This window comes from Balaenoptera ricei, chromosome 5 (assembly GCF_028023285.1).
Source record: "Balaenoptera ricei isolate mBalRic1 chromosome 5, mBalRic1.hap2, whole genome shotgun sequence".
Lineage (NCBI taxonomy): Eukaryota > Metazoa > Chordata > Mammalia > Artiodactyla > Balaenopteridae > Balaenoptera > Balaenoptera ricei.
Window position 1 is genome coordinate 40,294,291 of NC_082643.1, and position 17,181 is coordinate 40,311,471.

At 36.7% G+C, this 17,181-nt stretch overlaps 1 protein-coding gene across 6 annotated transcripts in view; it reads left to right on the forward strand.

Annotated features, from left to right (window-relative positions):
* KLHL8 (kelch like family member 8) overlaps positions 1 to 17,181 on the forward strand; it is a 53,519-nt gene that overhangs the window by 10,481 nt on the left and 25,857 nt on the right. For 3 of the 6 annotated variants that reach the window (XM_059922661.1, XM_059922658.1, XM_059922663.1), the window contains one exon: positions 1,058 to 1,169. The exons of 2 other annotated variants lie outside the window; for them this stretch is intronic. The gene's annotated coding sequence lies outside the window, so the exon portion shown is untranslated. Of the gene's footprint in view, positions 1 to 1,057; positions 1,184 to 17,181 lie in introns of all 6 variants that reach the window. One more of the 6 variants, XM_059922660.1, reaches the window with a different exon arrangement.

Below are 17,181 nucleotides of genomic sequence, written 5' to 3' on the forward strand. Positions count from 1 at the left end.
GGGTTTACTATCTTATTTCACAAATCCACACGAGTTAAGTTTGGTAAATACACACACATTCTCTGTCAACTTTCAGATATAGCTCTAAAATTAATCAGAAACTGCTATAAAATATATTTTGTATCATTTAAAATCTTCTTCTATAACTGAATTGTAAAGAGTACAAACTAAGGTTATTTTAAAGAAGAATGAGTCTAATAGCACTATTGCTGCCTATAGTAAGTACTGCATCAGTAACTATATAGCACTGAGTTTATTTTAGAGGTGTTTTCAGTCAAAGTGCCATTTGGAATTCTTTCTACTTAGTACTCTTCTGATTAATATTTAGTATAAAAGTCACTCTTTGCCTGTAAAGACCTTTCTGAGGATAATACAGTATGAGTTAATACAGTATTCTGCATAATAGTATTTCATCTTGATAGTACATGCTATAATGTCAGATTATAAATACAAAGAAGTTTGAAAATAGAGAATAAAGTGGGCTGATTTAACATAGTAGTACCTTTATGCTTTTGCTGTAAGGCCTCTTTTCTGTGATTCATTGTAAATTGTTGTGTTTACGTGTAAAAGTACACTATTTTTGTTGTGTATTTCCTGCAGTGAACCAGTAAAACCTATCTTCTTCTGTTTGAAGTATTTTTTTCTTCAGAACTTCCTATTTTGTTGGTTGATATGACTTTACTGGCTCTTAGAGGAACAATAAAAATGGCCTCAACTTCCTGTCTGCCTCAGTGCCATAATGTGCCAGGGTATGATAGAAACAAACTTCCATGGACCATCTCTCTTTTTTTCTGGTGTTTTTAATCTCTTAATATATTGGGGGAAGAAGGAGTATCATCTTTTTTTCTTCCTAGGAGTCAGAATCTTAGATACATTAAAAAAAATTCTGGGTTAGAGTTTAGGTGGAGTTACACTTGCACTCATTATTAATATGCAGTCTTTATAAGCCCCACAGTCAGTTCTTACTAGGATGTTATCTTTTTTTTTTTTTAACATCTTTACTGAATTTGTTACAGTAATGCTTCTGTTTTTTATGTTTTGGTTTTTTGGTCGCAAGGCATGTGGGATCTTAACTCCCCAGTCAAGGATTGAACCTGCACCCCCTGCATTGGAAGGCAAAGTCTTAACCACTGGACCGCCAGGGAAGTCCCTCGGCTAAGTACTATAGAGTGAGTGTCTTAGGGTAAATATTTTTTTCCTGCTCCTGTCTTCCTGTTCTATTTTATATAATAGACTTTTTAAAAAGTTGAAAACATTGCATTCTTTAAATAGACCATTTTCAAAGAATTTAGTATAGAAAGTTTTTGAGCTGTTGTGTCTTGCCCAAATTTGATGTCAAATGTAAAAGTAATTTTATCAAAATGAATATTTGTTAATGCCCTTTTTAGAGAGCAGTCCTCTGACAAAGGAAATAATTTTATGACCATAATAAAGCCTTTTACTAGACAGAAGCTAGAGTAGTTTGACATAAGGTAAGATACGTAGATGTTTTTGAGACATAATCTTTTCAAAGAGTTCACACTGTATTAAGCAGATATGTCTAAAACACAAGGGGAAGAAAAATGAATGAATTAGAGAAGTCAAAGTACTATTTGTGTTCATAGAAGGGAGATCACATCCCATTGGAAGAATTAGAGAAGACTTCATGAAAGAAGCATTACTTAATAAGCTAGGCTTTCACATCATTGCCCCATGAGGAACAGCTTGAGGACTTGTACATAAACTTGAGGAAAAAGGAATAGTGAAGTCTGTGATATAGTAGAAGAAGAATGGGCTTAATCAGAACTGAATTGAAACCCTAGCTCCCACCATTTTTTTTTTAATAAATTTATTTTATTTATTTATTTTTGGCTTCATTGGGTCTTTGTTGCTGCATGTGGGCTTTCTCTAGTTGCGGAGAGCGGGGGCTACTCTTCGTTGCAGTGCGTGTGCTTCTCATTGCGGTGGCTTCTCGTTGTGGAGCACGGGCTCTAGGTGTGCGGGCTTCAGTAGTTGTGGCACACGGGCTTAGTTGCTCTGCATCATGTGGGATCTTCCTGGACCAGGGCTCGAACTCGTGTTCCCTGCATTGGCAGGCGGATTCTTAACCACTGCACCACCAGGGAAGTCCCTTCCACCATTTTCTACCTGTGTGACAGGGCAAGTCAGGGATGTTTAGGCCATCTATAATGTAGTTGTGATGCTTAAATGACAGAGTACAGTCTGCCCTCTGTATCTGCAGGTTCTGCATCTGTGGAAAGTGAGGGCCAACTGTATTATGCCATTTTGTATAAGAGACTTGAGCATCGTTGGGTTTTGGTATTTGAGGGGAGTCCTGGAACCAATCCCCCGTGGATACTGAGGGACAACTGTATATGTAAGATTTCTGGAAAAATATGTGACACATAGTGGTTTAGTAAATAGTCTTTCCCCTCCTTTTCCCTACTTTATGTCAAAAATTAATGGAGCAAAAGATTGGTAGGTAGGCTGGAGTCAGAGCAAGGAGAGCCTTGAATGCCTGGATAAGCTGTTGAAATACATAACATTAAGCAGTTTGGAAGTGACACTTAGAGCTAGATAAATCTTGCAGCCTTGCCCTTGATAGATGTTTAGGGATGGGACAGAGGGGCATGGTGATTGGTTAATGGAAGATAGGAATTAGAGTACAGTGAAAGAGAGTAGAGTTCAATGAGAGTAGGAAGAAAGAGATGAATAGGAGAGAGATTTTTCCCAAGTAGAAATCAGGGGAATTAAAACTGATGGGTTATGTAAGTCGAAAAAGGAGTCAGATTGGCTCAGGATTTGAATTAGGGCAACTGAAAAAATGGCGTTGCCACTTGCAAAAGCAGAGGAATTAGAAAAAATAGCTGGTTTTACAAGGGAGAATTAGACTTTGATTTTTCATGCATTTTTGTTCTGTAATTCTGTTTCACTTGCAGTATGCTCTGAACAGTAGTGCAGGGGTTAACAGCACAGACACTTGGAGTCCTGCTGGCTAGGTTTGAGCCCTGACTCCACCACTTAAAATTATTATATCTTTTTGGTGAATTGACCCTTTTATGTATGTAGTGTCTTTTTTTTTTTTTTATTGCGGTAAAAAACTCACAACGTAAAATTTCCCATCTAAACCATTTTTAAATGTACAGTACATTAGTGTTAACTGTGTTTGCATTGTGCAAAACTGAAATGCTTATACCCATTGAACGACAACTCTTCTTTTTCCCCACCCCTCAGCCTCTGGTAACCACCATTTTATTTTTTTCTAAGAATATGACTAGTTTTGATACCTCATATAAGTGGATTCATGCAGTATTTGTCTTTTTTGTGACGGCCTTATTTCACTTAGCATAAATGTCCTCAAGGTCCATCTGTGTTGTGGCATATAACAATTTTCTTCTTTTTTTTTTAAGACTGAATAAGACTCATTCTATGAATAATACTCATTCTATGTGTATACCACTTTTTCTTTATCCATTCATCCATTGGTGGGCATTTAGGTTGCTTCTACCTCTTGGTTATTGTGAATAATGCTGCAGTGAACATGGTTATGCGAATATAGGTCCTGTTCTTCTAGGTCCTGTTTTCAGTTCTTTTGTATATATACACAGAAGTGGGATTGCTGCATGATGTGGTAATTCTATTTTAGATTTTTGCAGAACTGTCATACTGTTTACGTTCTATCTGTACTGTATTAATATTCCCAGCAACAGTGCGTAAGGAGTCCAGTTTCTCCACATCTTGGCCAGCATTTGTTATTTTCTGTTTGTTTTGAAAGTGTGAGGTGGTATCTCATTGTGATTTTGATTTGCATTTCCCTAATGATTAGTGATGTTAAGCACCTTTTCATATGTTTATTGGCCATTTGTATTTCTTTGGAGAAATGTTTATTCAAGTTCTTTGCCCATTTTTAATTGGATTATCAGTTTTTTATTGTGAGTTATAGGAGTTTATTATGGATATTAACCCCTCATCAGGTCTGTGGTTTGCAAATATGTTCTGCCATTCTGTGGGTTGCCTTTTTACCCTGTTGATTGTTTCCTTTGCTGCACAGAAGTTTTAAAGTTTGATATAGTCCCGTTTGTCTATTTTTTTTCTTTTGTTGCTGGTGCTTTTGGTCATATATCCAAGAAATCATTGCCAAATCCAGTGTCATAAAGTGTTTTCCCCATGTTTTCTTCTAGGAGTTTTACAGTTTCAGGTCTCACATTTAGATCTTTAATATACTTTGGGTTAATTTTTGTGTATGGTGTAAGGTAAGAGTCAAACTTTATTCTTTTGCATGTGGATATCTATGTTTTATATAGTGTCTTTTTTTATCACCAGTAATTTTCTTTGCTCTGAAGTTTGTGTTTGATAATGCAGCCACTTCCATTTTCTTTACTATTACTATTAGCATTACTATTAGCATGGTATATCTGTTTCTATCCTTTTAACTTACTCTTGTATCTTTATACTTGAAGTGGCTCTTTTCTTGTAGGCAACTTATAGTTGGGTCTCACTTTTTTTTTTCCCCCCACTTTTTCTTACCCAGTCTGTCGTTTTTTTTTTTTTTAGCCTTTATTTGAGGTAATTGTAGATTCACATGCAGTCATAAGAAATAATAGATCTTGTATATCCTTCACCCAGTTTCCCTCAATGCTAATATCTTGCATAACTTTAGAACAATATCACAACCAAGGAATTGACATTAATATAGTCTGCTTACCTTATTCAGATTTCTCCTGTTTTTACATGCACTAATTTATGAATGTATATGTTATCACATGCGTAAATTCATGTGACCACTACCACAGTCAAGATATAGTATAGTTCTATCGTAAATATCTTTAGTGGTACCCATTTACAGCCCCAGCCACTCCTCTTCCTTCATCTTTCCCTAGCCCCTGGCAGCCACTAATCTTCTCTCCATCTCTATAATTTTATCATTTCAAGATTGTTACATAAATGGAATCATATAGTATGTAACCTTTTGAGACTGGTTTTTTTTTCATGCAGCATAATGTTATATGTTTCAATGCCTTACTCTTTTTTATTGCTGAGTAGTATTCCTGAGTCTCTGCCTTTTAGTTGGGGGTGTTTAGACCACTTATATTTAACATGATTATTGACATAGTTGGGTTTAAATCAGCCATCCTTCTCAGGTTTTGGCAAACTGTGACCCAAGGGTCAAATGACACCAACTGTTTTTATAAATTTTTACTGAAATACATCTATGCTCATTTATTTACTATTGTCTGTGGTTGCTTTTGTGCTACATTGGCAAAGTTGAGTAGTTGTGATAGAGATTTACCGTCTGTGAAGCCTGAAATACTTACTATCTGACTGTTTACTGAAGAGGCTTTCAACTACAAATTGGGGTATTTGTTTTCTATTTGTTCCATCTGTTCATTGTTTATTCTGCATCAGAAATGTGAACTTAAAAGATATTAGAGTGATTGCTGCCTATTAGAACATCTATACATGCTTTCCTCAGATAGAATTTTAGACCTGACAGAAGGTGTCTGTATTAGTTCTCTACTCTGTTTAACAGACTACCATTAACTTAGTGGCTTAAAACAACACACATTTATTATCTTTCGGTTTCTTTGAGTAAGGAGTCTGGCTTATCTGGGTCCTCTGCTCAGGATCTCACAAAAGCTCCAGTCAGGGTGTGGGCCAGTCTTTGTTATCCTATGGATGCTTAACTATGGAAAAAATCTACTTCCAAACTCATTTCAGTTGTTGGGAGAATTTCTTTGCAGTTGTGTGACTGAGGACCCTAACTTTTTACTGACAGTCAGGTGGAGGCCTCCCTCAGGTCCTAGAGATTGCCTGTAGTTTCCTGCTACGTGGCTGTCTCCATGGCACTTAGCTTCTTCAAGGCTTGCAGGAGAGGCTCTCACACAACCTTATATAATGTAACATAATCAAGAGAGTGACAGTTCATCACCTTTCCATATTCTGCCAGTTAGAAGCAAGTCACAGGTTCTTCTCATACTCAACGGGATTATATGAAGGCATGACTCATTGGGGGTCACCATCATGTGTCCACCACAGTAACTTTAAGAAGATATTAATAACTATTGGGACTTCCCTGGAGGTACAGTGGTTAAGACTCCGTGCTCCCAATGCAGGGGGCACAGGTTCAATCCCTGGTTGGGGAACCTAAGATCTTGTATGCTGCGTGGCACAGCCAAAAAAAAAAAAAAAAAAGGATATTAATAACTATAATCTGTAGTCTTACATTGACCATTTTGGTTCTTGTCAAAAGCTGGAAATAGTAGATGCAATTAACAATAAAGGTAATACAGGAAAAGACTAGTTAAGGTATTTATCATTTTCAGAAACTGCATAGTAAGTGAAGCTTCCACGCTAATAATACCAGTATTTGCAACATGGGTCATACTTTCATAAGCACTTGTAAATCTATTATTGAGTTTGATATAATTCTCAGAATAGTCTTATGAAGTAGATAGGTATATCTGTTTACAGGTAAAGAAATTGAGGTTAGCAAAGCCTTCAAAAAAAAAAAAAAAGCCAGTAAGTGGTATAATCACGGATTTTAACTTAAAGTCTCTTTGTTTCTGTCACTAAAATAGGATTGTAGCATAGAACTATTGGTGGTGTGAATAGTCATCAAATATGCTTTGATAATGAGTAAGTTTGACTTTATGTAAATACTAGTAAATTCGATGTGAAAATGCAAATAAAATGAGATTTTTATAATGCAAGTGTATGTGTTTAGCAACACCGTATCTCTAACCCCCAGAATATTTCTGTAAGGTAAGTGGTTTCTCTGTTTCACAGAGGAGATAACTAAAGTTTAAGCAGATTGTCATTTGCCCAAGGTTACTCAGTTGGTAAATGGTGGAACCATGATCTGACCTCAAAATCTAGGATGAACCTATTTCAGTCAAAATACCCTCTATTTTTGCTTTGCATCATCGGATAGTCTTTAAACTTAAAATTTTTAGCTCATAGCCTCTCTTTTTGGAGATAGTGCATTCCACATCCTGAAAGTCATGTGCTATTGAATTATTCTCAAATTAGATTTTTTTTTAATGTGATAAAATACACATAGCATAAAATTTACCATCTTAATTATTTTTAAGTGCATGTTTCAGTGGTATTATTTACATTCACATTGTTATGCCATCATCACCACCATCCATTCCTATGACTCTTTTCATCTTGTAAAACTGAAACTCTGTACCCATTAAACAAGGCCCCCATTCTCCTCTCCCCACAGCCCTTGGCAACCATCATTATACTTTCTATCTTTATGATTTTCACTACTTGTACCTCATATATTGAATCATACAGTTTATCTTTTTTTGACTGGCTGATTTCACTTAGCATAACATCTTTAATGTTCTCAAGGTCCTCCACATTATAGCATATTGCAGAATTTCCTTTTTAAGGCAGAATAATATTTCATTGTATGTATATACCACATTTTGCTTATCGGTTTATTTGTCTGTGGACACTTGGGTTGCTTCCACGTTTTAGCTGTCGTGATTAGAGCTGTTATGAACATGGGTGTATAAATATCTCTTCAAGACCTTGCTTTCAGAGTCACAGACATAGAAAACAAACTTATGGTTACCAAAGGGGAAATGAGGGGGGGAGGGATAAATTAGGAGGTTGGGATTAACATATAGATAACCAACAAGGACCTACTGTATAGCACAGGGAACTATATTCAGTATTTTATAATGACCTATAAGGGAAAATAATCTGAAAAAGAATATATATTATATACATATGTATATATGTGACTGAATCACTGTGCTGTACACCTGAAACTAACATGACATTGTGAATCAGCTGTACTTCAATTAAAAAAAAAAGATCTTCCTTTCAGTTATTTTGGATATATATCCAGAAGTGGAATTGCTGCATGATATGGTAATTCTATTTTAAATTTTTTGAGGAACTACCACACTGTTTTCCACAGTGGCTGTACCATTTTATATTCCCACCAATAGTACACAGGGGTTCCAGTTTCTCCCCATCCTTGCCAACACTTGTTGGCTTTGGTATCAGGGTAATGCTGGCCTCATAGAATCAGTGAGGAAGTGTTTCTTCCTCTTCAATTTTTTGGAAAAGTTTGAGAAGGAATGGTATTAGTTCTTTAAATGTTTGGTAAAATTTACCAGTGAAGTCATAAGGTCCAGGGCTTTTATTTGTTGGGAGATTTTTGATTACTGATACAATCTCTTTACAAGTTATAGGTCTATTCAGATTTTCTATTTCTTTGTGATTTAGTCTTAATAGGTTTTGTGTTTCTAGGAACTTGTCCTTTTCATCTAGGTTATCCAATTTGTTGGTGTACAGTTCATAATTTTCTCTTATAGTTCTTTTTATTTCTTTAGAATCAGTAGTAATGTCCCCATTTTCATTTCTGAATATAGTGATTTGAGGCTTATCTCTTTTTTCTTTTTTTTCAGTTTTGTTTATCTTTGGCTGTGTTGGGTCTTCGTTGCTGCGTGGGGCTTTCTCTAGTTGCGGTGAGCAGGGGTTACTCTTTGTTGCGGTGCACAGGCTTCTCATTGCGGTGGCTTCTCTTTTTGCAGAGCATGGGCTCTAGTCGTGCAGGCTTCAGTAGTTGCGGCACACGGGCTCAGTAGCTGTGTCCCGCAGGCTCTAGAACGCAGGCTCAGTAGTTGTGGCACACGGGCTTAGTTGCTCCACGACATATGGGATCTTCCCGGACCAGGGATTGAACCAATGTTCCCTTCTTTGGCAGGCGTATTCTTAACCACTGCACCACCAGGGAAGTCCCTCTCTTTTTCCGTAGTCTGTCTAGCTGAAGTTTTGTCAATTTTGTTGATCTTTTCGGAGAACCAACTTTTGGCTTGATTGATTTTCCTCTATTGTTTTTCTGTTCTCTGTTTAATTTCTCTTTGCTCAAACCTTTATTATTTACTTCCTTCTGCTAGGTTTGGGTTTAGTTTATTTGTCTTTTTTCTAGTTCCTGAGGTTTTAAAGTTAGGTTGTTGATTTGATGTTTTGGGGGTTTTTTTTGATGTGTTTAAAACTGTAAATTTCCCCCTTAGTGGGAAATTAGCTTAGCTTTCGCTGCATCTCATGTTTTAGTATGTTGTGTTTTTGTTTTCATTTGTCTCTAAGTATTTTCTAATTTCTCTGTGATTTCTTCTTTGATCCATCAGTTGTCTAAAATTGTGTTAACTTCCACAATTTTGTAAATTTTTCGTTTTTCTTTTTTGTTATTGATTTGTAACTTCATTGTGTTGTGGTTAGAGAAGATACTTGGTATATCTATCTTTTAAAATCTATTGAGTCTTAATTTGTGGCCTAATATGTCATCTCTCCTGGAAAACATCCCATGTGCATGCACTTGAGAAGAATGTGTATTCTCCTGTTGTTGGGTAGTGTTCTGTATATGTCTGTTAGATCTACTTGGTTTATTGTGTTAAGTTCTCTGTTTCCATACTTATGTCTCGTTATTTTGTTCATTATTGTGAGTAGGGTATTGAAGTCTCCAACTGTTATTGTAGAACTGTCTGTTTCTCCCTTCATTTCTTAGTTTTTGCTCCATATGTTTTCATGACTTGTCATTATATATGTAAATATTTATAATTGTATCTTCTTGCTGTGTTGAACCTTTTATTAAAATATACTGTCCTTTTTTGTTTCTTGTAACATTTTTTATTTAAAATCTTATTTTTGTCTGATACTAGTGTAGCCACTTTGGCTCTTTTTTTGGTTACTGTTTGCATGGAATATTTTTTTCAATCCTTTTCATTTCAGCCTGTTTGTGTTTTTGGATCTCAAATGAGTCTTGTGTAGACAGCATATAATTGGATCATGTGTTTTTATTCATTCTGCCAATCTCTGTCTTTTGATTGGAGTGTTTAATTCATTGATGTTTGTAGTAATTACTGATTAGGAAGGACTTATTTCTGGTATTGTGCTGTTTGTTTCCTATGTGCCTTAGAGCTTTTTGAGCCTCATTTCCTGTATTACTGTCTTCTTTTGTGTTTAGTTGATTTTTTTTGTAGTGAAATGTTTAAGTTCCTTTCTTATTTTCTTATGTGTATACTCTATAGGCATTTTCTTTGTGGTTATCATGAGGATTACATTTAACATCCTAAAATTATAATACTCTAATTTGAATTTATACTAGTTTAGCTTCAACAACAGACAAAAACTCTGCTTCTTTACAGTTTCATCTCTACCTTTTTCAGTTGTTGATGTCACAAAATTACATCTTTATACATTGTGTGCCTAAAAACATGAACTAAAAATTCAAATTATTGGAGTGTTGTGCGCAGCTTCCGTACCCGGCGCGGAGCTGAGCTGTCAGCACCGACCTTTCGCACGAGGAACTCTGGTCTGAAGTCCTGGGTGAGCGGCCTGCGGACGCGGCACCCTATGAGCAAGTAAAATAGGACAAGCGCCAAGGAAATAAAGGATCATAGAACTAAGTTAAGGAGTGTATGGCATTTCCTTCGGATAGGACTGCATTTACCAATGGGCCTGTTATTCACCAAAATATAACAAGCTGTGTGGATGAAAGGCTCTTGGTGCTCCAGCCAGGCATCAGGGCTGTGCCTCTGAGGTGGGAGAGCCAACTTCAGGACACTGGTCCACAAGAGACCTACCAGCTCCACGTAATACCAAACGGCAAAAATTTCTCAGAGATCTCCATCTCAACATCAAGAACCAGCTTCACTCAACGACCAGCAAGCTACAGTGCTGAACACCCTATGCCAAACAACTAGCAAGACAGGAACACAGCCCCATCCATTAGCAGGGAGGCTGCCTAAAATCATAAGGCCACAGACACCCCAAAACACACCACCAGACGTGGACGTGCCCACCAGAAAGACAAGATCCAGCCTCATCCACCAGAACACAGGCAATAGTCCCCTCCACCAGGAAGCCTACACAACCCACTGAACCAACCTTACCCACTGGGGACAGATACCAAAAACAACGGGAACTACGAACCTGCAGCCTGTGAAAAGGAGACCCCAAACACAGTAAGATAAGCAAAATGAGACGACAGAAAAACACACAGCAGATGAAGGAGCAGGGTCAAAACACACCAGACCTAACAAATGAAGAGGAAATAGGTAGTCTATCTGAAAAAGAATTCAGAATAATGATAGTAAAGATGATCCAAAATCTTGGAAATAGAATAGACAAAATGCAAGAAACATTTAACAAGGATGTAGAAGAACTAAAGAGGAACCAAGCAACGATGAAAAACACAATAAATGAAATTAAAAATACTCTAGATGGGATCAATAGCAGAATAACTGAGGCAGAAGAAAGGATAAGTGACCTGGAAGATAAAATGGTGGAAATAACTACTGCAGAGCAGGATAAAGAAAAAAGAATGAAAAGAACTGAGGACAGTCTCAGAGACCTCTGGGACAACATTAAACGCACCAACATTCGAATTATAGGGGTCCCAGAAGAAGAAGAGAAAAAGAAAGGGACTGAGAAAATATTTGAAGAGATTATAGTTGAAAACTTCCCTAATATGGGAAAGGAAATAGTTAATCAAGTCCTGGAAGCACAGAGAGTCCCATACAGGATAAACCCAAGGAGAAACACGCCAAGACACATATTAATCAAACTGTCAAAAATTAAATATAAAGAAAACATATTAAAAGCAGCAAGGGAAAAACAACAAATAACACACAAGGGAATCCCCATAAGGTTAACATCTGATCTTTCAGCAGAAACTCTGCAAGCCAGAAGGGAGTGGCAGGATATACTTAAAGTGATGAAGGAGAAAAACCTACAACCAAGATTACTTTACCCAGCAAGGATCTCATTCAGATGTGATGGAGAAATTAAAACCTTTACAGACAAGCAAAAGCTGAGAGAGTTCAGCACCACCAAACCAGCTTTACAACAAATGCTAAAGGAACTTCTCTAGGCAAGAAACACAAGAGAAGGAAAACACCTACAATAACAAACCCAAAACATTTAAGAAAATGGGAATAGGAACATACATATCGATAATTACCTTGAATGTAAATGGATTAAATGCTCCCACCAAAAGACACAGGCTGGCTGAATGGATACAAAAACAAGACCCATATATATGCTGTCTACAAGAGACCCACTTCAGACCTAGAGACACATACAGACCGAAAGTGAGGGGATGGAAAAAGATATTCCATGCAAATGGAAATCAAAAGAAAGCTGGAGTAGCAATTCTCATATCAGACAAAATAGACTTTAAAATAAAGACTATTACAAGAGACAAAGAAGGACACTATATAATGATCAAGGGATCGATCCAAGAGGAAGGTATAACAATTGTAAATATTTATGCACCCAACATAGGAGCACCTCAATACATAAGGCAAATACTAACAGCCATAAAAGGGGAAATCGACAGCAACACAATCATAGTAGGGGACTTTAACACCCCACTTTCACCAATGGACAGATCATCCAAAATGAAAATAAATAAGGAAACACAAGCTTTAAATGATACATTAAACAAGATGGACTTAATTGATATTTATAGGACATTCCACCCAAAAACAACAGAATACACATTTTTCTCAAGTGCGCATGGAACATTCTCCAGGATAGATCATATCTTGGGTCACAAATCAAGCCTTGGTAAATTTAAGAAAATTGAAATCGTATCAAGTATCTTTTCCGACCACAACGCTATGAGACTAGATATCAATTACAGGAAAAGATGTGTAAAAAATACAAACACATGGAGGCTACACAATACACTACTTAATAACGAAGTGATCACTGAAGAAATCAAAGGGGAAATCAAAAAATACCTAGAAACAAATGACAATGGAGATACGACGACCCAAAACCTATGGGACGCAGCAAAAGCAGTGCTAAGAGGGAAGTTTATAGCAATACAAGCCTACCTCAAGAAACAGGAAACATCTCGAATAAACAACCTAACCTTGCACCTAAAGCAATTAGAGAAAGAAGAACAAAAAAACCCCAAAGCTAGCAGAAGGAAAGAAATCATAAAGATCAGGTCAGAAATAAATGAAAAAGAAATGAAGGAAACAATAGCAAAAATCAATAAAACTAAAAGCTGGTTCTTTGAGAAGATAAACAAAATTGATAAACCATTAGCCAGACTCATCAAGAGAAAAAGGGAGAAGACTCAAATCAATAGAATTAGAAATGAAAAAGGAGAAGTAACCACTGACACTGCAGAAATACAAAAGATCATGAGAGATTACTACAAGCAACTCTACGCCAATAAAATGGACAACCTGGAAGAAATGGACAGATTCTTAGAAATGCACAAACTGCCGAGACTGAACCAGGAAGAAATAGAAAATATGAACAGACCAATCACAAGCACTGAAATTGAAACTGTGATTAAAAACCTTCCAACAAACAAAAGCCCAGGACCAGATGGCTTCACAGGTGAATTCTATCAAACATTTAGAGAAGAGCTAACACCTGTCCTTCTCAAACTCTTCCAAAATATTGCAGAGGGAGGAACACTCCCAAACTCATTCTATGAGGCCACCATCACCCTGATACCAAAACCAGACAAAGATGTCACAAAGAAAGAAAACTACAGGCCAATATCACTGATGAACATAGATGCAAAAATCCTCAACAAAATACTTGCAAACAGAATCCAACAGCACATTAAAAGGATCATACACCATGATCAAGTGGGGTTTATCCCAGGAATGCAAGGATTCTTCAATATACGCAAATCAATCAATGTGATACACCATATTAACAAATTGAAGGAGAAAAACCATATGATCATCTCAATAGATGCAGAGAAAGCTTTTGACAAAATTCAACACCCATTTATGATAAAAGCCCTGCAGAAAGTAGGCATAGAGGGAACTTTCCTCAACATAATAAAGGCCATATGTGACAAACCCACAGCCAACATTGTCCTCAATGGTGAAAAACTGAAACCATTTCCACTAAGATCAGGAACAAGACAAGGTTGCCCACTCTCACCACTATTATTCAACATAGTTTTGGAAGTGTTAGCCACAGCAATCAGAGAAGACAAAGAAATAAAAGGAATCCAAATCGGAAAAGAAGAAGTAAAGCTGTCACTGTTTGCAGATGACATGATACTATACATAGAGAATCCTAAAGATGCTACCAGAAAACTCCTAGAGCTAATCAATGAATTTGGTAAAGTAGCAGGATACAAAATTAATGCACAGATATCTCTTGCATTTCTATACACTAATGACGAAAAATCTGAAAGTGAAATTAAGAAAACACTCACATTTACCATTGCAACAAAAAGAATAAAATATCTAGGAATAAACCTACCTAAGGAGACAAAAATACCTGTATGCAGAAAATTATAAGACACTGATGAAAGAAATTAAAGATGATACAAATAGATGGAGAGATATACCATGTTCCTGGATTGGAAGAATCAACATTGTGAAAATGACTCTACTACCCAAAGCAATCTACAGATTCAATGCAATCCCTATCAAACTACCACTGGCATTTTTCACAGAACTAGAACAAAAAATTTCACAATTTGTATGGAAACACAAAAGACCCCGAATAGCCAAAGCAATCTTGAGAACGAAAAATGGAGCTGGGGGAATCAGGCTCCCTGACTTCAGACTATATTACAAAGCTACAGTAATCAAGACAGTTTGGTACTGGCACAAAAACAGAAATATAGATCAATGGAACAGGATAGAAAGCCCAGAGATAAACCCACGCACATATGGTCACCTTATCTTTGATAAAGGAGGCAAGCATATACAGTGGAGAAAAGACAGCCTCTTCAATAAGTGGTGCTGGGAAAATTGGACAGATACATGTAAAAGTATGAAATTAGAACACTCCCTGACACCATGCACAAAAATAAACTCAAAATGGATTAAAGACCTAAGTGTAAGACCAGACACTATCAAACTCTTAGAGGAACACATAGGCAGAACACTCTATGACATACATCACAGCAAGATTCTTTTTGACCCAGCTCCCAGAGAAATGGAAATAAGAACACAAATAAACAAATGGGACCTAATGAAACTTAAAAGCTTTTGCACAGCAAAGGAAACCATAAACAAGACCAAAAGACAACCCTCAGAATGGGAGAAAATATTTGCAAATGAAGCAACTGACAAAGGATTAATCTCCAAGATTTACAAGCAGCTCATGCAGCTCAATAACAAAAAAACGAACAACCCAATCCAAAAATGGGCAGAAGACCTAAATAGACATTTCTCCAAAGAAGATATACAGATGGCCTACAGACACATGAAAGAATGCTCAACATCATTAATCATTAGAGAAATGCAAATCAAAACTACAATGAGATATCATCTCACACCGGTCAGAATGGCCATCATCAAAAAATCTAGAAACAATAAATGCTGGAGAGGGTGTGGAGGAAAGGGAACACTCTTGCACTGTTGGTGGGAATGTAAATTGATACAGCCACTATGGAGAACAGTATGGAGGTTCCTTAAAAAACTACAAATAGAACTACCATACGATCCAGCAATCCCACTACTGGGCATATACCCTGAGAAAACCATAGTTCAAAAAGAGTCATGTACCAAAATGTTCGTTGCAGCTCTATTTACAATAGCCAGGACATGGAAGCAACCTAAATGTCCATCGACAGATGAATGGATAAAGAAGATGTGGCACATATATACAATGGAATATTACTCAGCCATAAAAAGAAATGAAATGGAGGTATTTGTAATGAGGTGGATGGAGTTAGAGTCTGTCATACAGAGTGAAGTAAGTCAGAAAGAGAAAAACAAATACAGTATGCTAACACATATATACGGAATCTAAGGGAAAAAAAAAAAAAAGGCCATGAAGAACCTAGTGGCAAGACGGGAATAAAGACACAGACCTACTAGAGAATGGACTTGAGGATATGGGGAGGGGGTGGGGTGAGATGTGACAGGGTGAGAGAGTGTCATGGACATATATACACTACCAAATGTAAAATAGATAGCTAGTGGGAAGCAGCCGCATAGCACAAGGAGATCAGCTCGGTGCTTTGTGACCACCTAGAGGGGTGGGATGGGGAGGGTGGGAGGGAGGGAGATGCAAGAGGGAAGAGATATGGGAACATATTGTATATGTATAACTGATTAACTTTGTTATAAAGCAGAAGCTAACACACCATTGTAAGGCAATTATACTTCAATAAAGATGTTTAAAAAAAAAAATTCAAATTATTAAAATTGTTTAATTTCAATTTTATTTAAGTTCTATATTTTACTTATTTTAAGTATTCTAAATTATGTAGGAAACATGATTTGGTGTAATAAAGCAAAATTACAGTAAAATAGCTTTTTACATGAATAATTCTTTAAAAATGTATTTGTCTCTCAAATATAAAAAGTACAGTTACAAACCACTGTTATAATAATACTAGCTTTTCTAATTACCCATGTATTTACTTTTATATTCATATGGCTTTTAGTTACTGTGTAGTGTTCTTTCATCTCTTTCATCTTGTAGGTCTCCCTTGAGTTGCAGACCAGGTCTAGTGATCATGAACTCCCTCAGCTTTTGTTTATCTGGGTGTGTCTTACTTTCTCCCTCACTTTTGAAGGACAGTTTTGCTGGATATAGATCCTTCTTTGATACATTCTGTCTTTTAGTACTTTTAACAGATCCACCCATTGTCTTTTGGCCTCCAAAGTTTTTGATGAGAAATCTGCTGATAATCTTATTGAGATCACTGGTATGTGATGATTCACTTCTCTTCTTGTTTTCAAGATTCTCTCTTCAGCTTTTTGGAAGTTTGATTATAATATGTCTTGGTGTGGGTCTCTTTGAGGTCATCTTTTTTGGAGTCTCTTGGATGTTTATGTTCATGTCTTTCATTAAATTTGGGAAGTTTTCAGTCAGTACTTCTTCAGATATTCTCTCTGCCCCCTTCTCTGTCTTTTGTCTTTCTAGGACTCTCATGATATGTATGTTGATCTGTTTGATGGTGTCCCACAGGTCCCTTAGGTGCTGTTTATGTTTCTTCAATCTTTCTGTTTGTCAGACTTGATAATTTTCATTGTCGTAGCTTCAACTTTGCTAAATCTTTTTTCTACCTGCCCAGATCTGCCTTCAAATCCCTCTAATGAATTTTTTAAAATATTTATTTATTTATTTTTGGCTGCATTTGGTCTTCATTGCTGCACATGGGCTTTCTCTAGTTGTGGTGAGTGGGGTCTACTCTTTGTTGTGGTGCGCGGGCATCTCATTGCAGTGGCT